Below are 7,500 nucleotides of genomic sequence, written 5' to 3'. Positions count from 1 at the left end.
GAATATAGAGCCAAACATGCGGTTTTTTCTCGTCAAGCAGCAATCGGAAAAAGGTAGGGTAGAATCGCCGAGTCGTCTAGCACCCTCAACTCCACAATCACAATCATTTGTGAATCAAAAAGGTGGTTTGCTGCTGTCCCCGGCATCGGATGAACCAAATCCTCATTGAATTTGATTTTTCTCGTTATTCTCATCATGGGGTAGCTCAGGAACTATAGAATCTCTCAGGAGTTGAATAAACTCTTTTATGCTAGTGGAATTGGGAAGCATGATAAGTCCGTACTCCACATTCTAGCTTCATCCTTGGTTTTCTTTGAAAGGAACTGACAGAAGAGAAAGGTAAGATAATTCTTTCTGGCCTTAACTGAAGCGGGGGAGGCCCTGGTCTACATACAGGTCTTGGATCAATAGAATCCTCCAATTGCCCATTTTTTCATTCCAGGGTTTCTCTGAATTTGAAAGTGATCACTTAGTAAGTTTCCATACCAAGGCTCAATCCAATTAAGTCCGTAGCGTCTACCAATTTCGCCATATCCCCCTTTTTGAGATGAAAATCTCATTGCGATCTCGAGCAGATGGTTTTAAATTGATTATAAAAGAACCTATTTCACCAAGTAGTGCAAATTTCTCCCTTTTTAGAATGGCTCCAGTGGCTACATTTATGTTAAGTCTGGTCGCTCGGGCCGTTGTACCTTTTGATTATGGTATGGTATTGTCAGATCCGAAAGAGATGTTTTTATGTCAGCAACAGAGGCCCAAGCTTATGGAATTGTTGATCTTGTGGCGGTTGAATGACAATAACCTGGATTTCGCGTCAATTCTGAAATGAACCCTGCCGAGTTGAATATTATTATTCTATGAAATCTTTTTTATTATTCTATTGAATAAAAGTAATTGATAATCATCCGGTTAGGGGGTCGGATTCCAGCATTGAATAGGTCGGCAGATAAGAATATTTGTCCATCAGTAATCGAAATGACATTAGTAGGAATATAAGCCGAAACGTCTCCCGATTGGGTTTCAACTATTGGTAAAGCGGTCATACTTCCTTCACCTAAAAGAGAACTTAATTTAGCAGCTCTTTCCAAAAGGCGTGATCGGAAATGGTTGAAGTAGTTGAATAGGAGGATTACGATGACTATAGCCCTTCGTAAATTTACCAAAGACGAAATTGATTTGTTTGATATTATGGATGACTGGTTACGTAGGGACCGTTTCGTTTTTGTAGGCTGGTCCGGCCTATTGCTCTTTCCTTGTGCCTATTTCGCCGTAGGGGGTTGGTTCACGGGTACAACCTTTGTAACTTCATGGTATACCCATGGATTAGCCAGTTCCTATTTGTTCTAAAATAAGATTCAATGAATTAGAAGCATTCGCAGTTTTCAGTTCGTTTGTCATCATCTTTTCTCCTCATCGCTAGCCTGTTTCCAAGAGGGGGAAGAGAAGGTCTTTCAAGTTGGAGAGCATATGAGATTTCTCCATCGCAGCATTGCATCTATCGACTGAACAAAGTAACTTTCGAAATGGACTGGGAAGGAATGAGAATAAATATTTCAATTGTTGGACTAAATGAATAGGCAAGGAAGGCAAGGCACACCAACCAGACTAACCTAGTGGATAAATCAGGAATACAGAAACAAAAACGGCAATTGGACCAGAGAATGCGATTGCATTATAAGGTCGCAATTGAACAGATCGAGCAAGTTCAAATTGACGTAACATGAAAACTATTAGTCCGAAAGCTCCGTGGAGAGCAACAAAAGTCCATAGACCGCCTAATTGACACCAACGAGCATATATGCCATGGTTCCTTACTTCGACAGGGTACAGATATCTAAAGTTTTTATTTTTAGATACTTTTTCAGACCTATTGCCGATACTAAGTAGCAGCCAAAAATTTGTATCCATTTTTCATGATATTATGCATGGATCAGATATATCATGGCGAATTCTTTCGATCGGTTAATAACATGGTAATTGCCCCTGCCAGTACCGGAAGTGATAATAAAGTGGGAATGCTGTCACTAGAACGGACCACACAAATAGGGGTGAGAAAGCTCACCCCTGCCTTTAGACGATAAAGCCTTCTTTTACATCCCATCCCCTAGACAAATCAATAGGAAATGCTACAAGCCATTGTTGTTCTTTTGACGATGAACCACTCCGGTACAACAAGCTAAAGTGACCTCTACGCTTCGCCCCCGGTGCGTAGGGCCGCTCCCCGTGTGCTAGAGGGAGGACCAGAAAGTTTGCTAATGCTAATACCATAGGAGAGTAGTTCCCCAGCGACGATAGGTGATATCTGTGACCAGCCCTGGCCCCGGATCACATCCTTCACCCGCTCCTAACCTTGAAAGTAAGAGACTGCAATAACTACATCTACATCAATCCATATCCATGAAAATGGAATTTTTCAAATTGATTCTCTTCCAATTGGTTGGACCATAGGTGCGATGATTTACTTCACGGGCGAGGTCTCTGGTTCAAGTCCAGGATGGCCCAGCTGCGCCAGGGAAAAGAATAGAAGAAGCGTCTGACTCCTTCATGCATGCTTAATCAGTAATTTGATGGTCTTCCGTAAAGACTTTCATGCGCACCTTCCTTCATAAGGACAGGTAACCTGGTAGGTGAGTCACTCTCCGCTAACCTGGTAGGTGGGACTTGCTCTACTTCTCTATTTCATAACACGAGATAGATCTTCCAAAGAACAAGGCCTTTTTCGAATAAGCCAATTCATTTGGGACCCTGCAGATCCACTCTTTTTCCTATTCAAAGCTCAGCCCTTTGTTCATAAATGGGTGTGCACCTCCAGAGGGGGGCCGGCCTCCCACTCTCTTATCTTATGCAGCATTGATTAGCTTAGCTGGGTTGGGTGGATCGTGCAATAAGCCTCTCTCGACCCTCCTTTTATCATACGTCTTTATGAAAGCCTCTCGCCTTTCGAGATCCGGTAGAAGGGTTGCTTATCCTTCACTTTTTTTAGAGCGTATCGCTATGAAATAGAAAAAGTTTTGTACGTACTTGTAAAGAACTTAAACGTGACAACGGTATGATAATACGATATGATGACAATGCTGCAGTTGTGATTGATCAAGAAGGAAATCCAAAAGGAACTCGAGTTTTTGGTGCGATTGCCCGAGAATTGAGACAGTTCAATTTTACTAAAATAGTTTCATTAGCTCCCGAGGTATTATAAAACGAGACCACGATATGGTTATAGGTTATCCTCATCAAGCCACTTACTTGATGTCTAGCTTCCCAACTGGTAGACGGTTCCTTTTCCCCCAGATCAATGAAGAAGGGAGAACTTGATTCTTCCGAAGAACCGGAAGCGAATTCTTTTTTTTATGTTCAATAAAAAAAACGAACAATTATAATTCTATAGAGTTTAATAAAAATTCAATGAATCTTTTGATAAAATTGCTATGCTTAGTGTGTGACTCGTTGGTTTTTTGTGAATTAATACTAATATAATAGAAAAGAACTGTCTGTTCTGTATACTTTCCCCGGTTCCGCTGCTACCGCGGGGAGGATATCCTGCTTCATATACTCAATCAAGTCCTCCCTATCATCTTCCAAATTGTCTAGAGACACATTCTCGTGATCGATTGTTCCTTTACTACCAAGAGATGGGCATAGACTCTTAGCTAGCTCTTTCAGAGAACTTGGAAGTAGATTCAAGGAGTCTCTGATTCGAAATAACATCCTCAAAAATAATGCGTAGACACCTGAGTGAGGCCCTCTGACCCTATCTCACCCCAAAAAACAAGAAACACTGTACCGAGAACCTTATGCAAGAGTTTTCCCCATTGTTAACATTTTTTTTGCTTTATGATTTTTTATTTTCGAGTGAAAGGCCTTATGTTATGAGGGTAAACCTCCAACCAGGCTACTAAGTGCCAAATTCTCCTCTATAATAAGGGTGGGGTATCCGAATCGACATGTCGTGGCAATTCCACCCAGAAGGTAATGGGTTACTCCTACAGCACGTCCTTGTACAATGCTTAAGGCTCTCGGCTGGGACTTTTGATTCTTTATACAATTAGATCTTATGTCAACAAAGAAAACCCCATTCGTTTAATTTTTACTTGGATTCCGATAAACTAATTAGATAAAATAACGAGAGATATGTAAAAAGCAGGATTTAGGCTAAATGTTATTAGATTTAGGCTAAACATTAATTACTAAATGTTATTAGATTGAGCATCCAAATCTGGGTCAATACCAGCGAAAACATCTCTAAACAAGGTTTCGAGCACCATGCCAAATGTGTCCGAAGAAGAAGAGCAAAGCAAATCCAAAGTAAACCAACCCCTTGGACTGCTACGAAAAAACACCATCAGATTTCAAAGTAGCACGATCTAATTCAAAAATTTCCCCCAATTGAGCGCGGTCTAGCATATTTTTTGACAGTAACAGGATCACTATAGCTGACTCCATTGAGTTCACCCACCGTAGAACTCAACAGTTACACCAACTTGTTCGACACTATACTTAGATTCTGCCCTTCGAACGGAACATCGGCCCTAACAATCCCGTCTCCGTCTACCAAAACGACCGGAAATGTTTCAAAAAAGGTAGGCATACGACGTACAAAAAGTTCACGGCCTTCTTTATCTCTAAAGATAGGATGTCCTAACCATCCAACCGCTATTCCATCCCCGTTATCCATTGAACCCGCCCTAAATAATCCCCCTTTTGCCGGATTATTTCTGATGTAATCATAAAAGGCTAATTTTTCAGGAATTTTAGCCCAAGCTTCTGATAAACTTTGATTTTCGGCTAATCCAGCACTGACTCTTCTATATATTTCTTGTTGGAAGTATCCCTGATCCATTGATAACGAGTAGGCCCAAATAATTCGATGGGAGTAGTCGCTGAACCATACCACATAGTTCCGGCAACAACAAAAGCTGCAAAAAAGACAGCAGCGATACTACTGGAAAGGACAGTTTCAATATTGCCCATACGCAATCCTTTGTATAGACGCTGGGGCGGGCGGACGCTAAGATGGAATAGACCTGCTAATATGCCTAAAGTCCCTGCCGGCCATATGAATAGTTCCTTATTTCGAAAAGAGTACCTCTACAGGATAGACCTCAACAGAAAACTGAAGAGTAACGGCAGCAAGTGATTGAGGTTCAGTAGTTCCTCATATAAAATTATTGACTCTAGAGATATAGTAATATGGAGAAGACAAAATTGTTTCAAGCACCGACAGAACCGAAGCGCCCCTTCTTTCAAAGAGAAGAGGACGGATTATTCACATTTCATTTGATGGTCAGAGGCGAATTGAAAGCTAAGCAGTGGTAATTCTAAAGATTCCCCGGGGGGGAAATAGAGATGTCTCCTACGTTACCCATAATATGTGAAAGTATCACGTAATTTCATAGAGTCATTCGGTCTGAATGCTACATGAAGAACATAAGCCAGATGATGGAACTGGAAGACCTAGGATGTAGAAGATCATAAAATGAGTGATTCAGCAGATTTTGATTCCTATATATCCACCCATGTGGTACTTCATTATACCATATATATAAGATCCATCTGTATAGATATCACCATCTACATCCAGAAAGCCGTATGCTTTGGAAGAAGCTTGTACAGTTTGGGAAGGGGTTTTGATTGATAAAAAAGAAGAATCTACTTCAACCGATATGCCCTTAGGCGACGGCCATACATAACATAGAAATCACACTTGGAAAGGGTGGACAATTAGCTAGAGCAGCGGGTGCTGTAGCGAAACTGATTGCAAAAGAAGGGAAATCGGCCACATTAAAATTACCTTCTGGGGAGGTCCGTTTGATATCCAAAAACTGCTCAGCAACAGCCGGACAAGTGGGGAATGTTGGGGTGAACCAGAAAAGTTTGGTAGAGCCGGATCTAAGCGTTGGCTAGGTAAGCGCCCTGTAGTAAGAGGAGTAGTTATGAACCCTGTAGACCATCCACATGGGGGTGGTTGAAGGGAGGGCCCCAATTGGTAGAAAAAACCCACAACCCCTTGGGGTTATCCTGCACTTGAAAAAAGAAGTCGAAAAAGGAATAAATATAGTGATAATTTGATCTTCGTCGCCGTAGTAAATAGGAGAGAAAATAGAAATTTCTTTCTTCGTCTTAAAAAAAATAGGAGGAAGCTGTGACACGTTCACTAAAACAATCCTTTTGTAGCGTAAAAAGTTATTTTTTAAGTAAAGGTAAACAATAAGGGGTAAACTCGAAATTTTAAAAACTCGATAGGGTCAAAAATGATATTTACAAATTTGTTAAACAAAATAACAATTAGTTTAAAAAATAGAAATTAGCGAAGACAAATTAATTAGTAAAAAACTTAAGATGTTAAAAACGTATATAATATATATGGTATAGGGGTAAATTTAAACTATAGAAAGTAGAAAGTTTAGTTTATAATATTTGCAAAATAATATATAGGCTAGAAGAGGAAAGTTAAAAGAAACCCATCTTAAATTGTGAAAACTATGAAAACCAAATCTCAGCCATACATTTCAAAAGAAAAGTTAAATCTAGTGATTGTGGATTAAAGTTAATAGAATAATAAAAGTTAATCTCAAAGTTTTTCTCTCTCATACTTTCATATGTAAAACGTAAAAAAACGTAGTTAATTTTTTTTTTAATTTTGTTTTTTGTATTTAAGATAATAAACATATTTTACATATGTAAATTCTTTTTAAAAAATTTGATCGTTACATATATTTTTCACAAGGTTTTCATATTTTTATGGTTTTCATTTTTAACCCAACCTTAGGCTAGAATATCAATTGTTTATAGTTGAGGGGTGTAAAAGATCAAAGAGGAATGTTTACCGACATTCCTATTTGATATATATATATATATAGGTAAAGGATGGAATGCGAAAATCCTTTATCGTACATTACGTATGCGAGGCTATGAAACGTCGATCTTCAATAACCCTAAAATCACAATTACGCGAGCCGGGCTCTGTTAACCTCTTCTCCCCTTGATTCGTCCACCTTCACCATCGCCGTTCAACAATTCCGTCCACCATCCACCATCGCGACCATCTTCTACCATCGTGACCACCATATTCTTCCGACACAACCATCAATAGTTGCTCACAGGTCAGTTGTCAAATTGAGCAATTGAAATTGAAATTGTTGAACCTAATTGATCAATTAACCTTGAAATCGATCCAATTAATCATCAATTTGAAGCTTCAATCGATCAATTTTGATAAATTTTAAACCTAACGTTTAAAGGTTTAACCTATTGAACGTTTAAAGGTTGTGAATTTTGTTGAACGTATTAGTGTTTTTAACCTTGAACGTTTAAAGTTTTGTGAATTTTGCTTGAACGTTTTAGTGGAACGTATTTCGCGTACGTAATGTACGTTAAGCGATTATTGTACGTTAACTCACCCCTATATATATATATATAATCAGGATCGTGAGAGAACCTTTTTGAAATTGAGAACTATGAGAACCATTTTAGACCAAAAAAAACCTAAAAATAAAAAAAATC

This window comes from Bidens hawaiensis, unplaced genomic scaffold (assembly GCF_021521415.1).
Source record: "Bidens hawaiensis isolate Kalapana, Puna unplaced genomic scaffold, B.hawaiensis_p1.1 tig00061322_1, whole genome shotgun sequence".
Lineage (NCBI taxonomy): Eukaryota > Viridiplantae > Streptophyta > Magnoliopsida > Asterales > Asteraceae > Bidens > Bidens hawaiensis.
Note: the sequence above shows the minus strand (reverse complement) of the source record.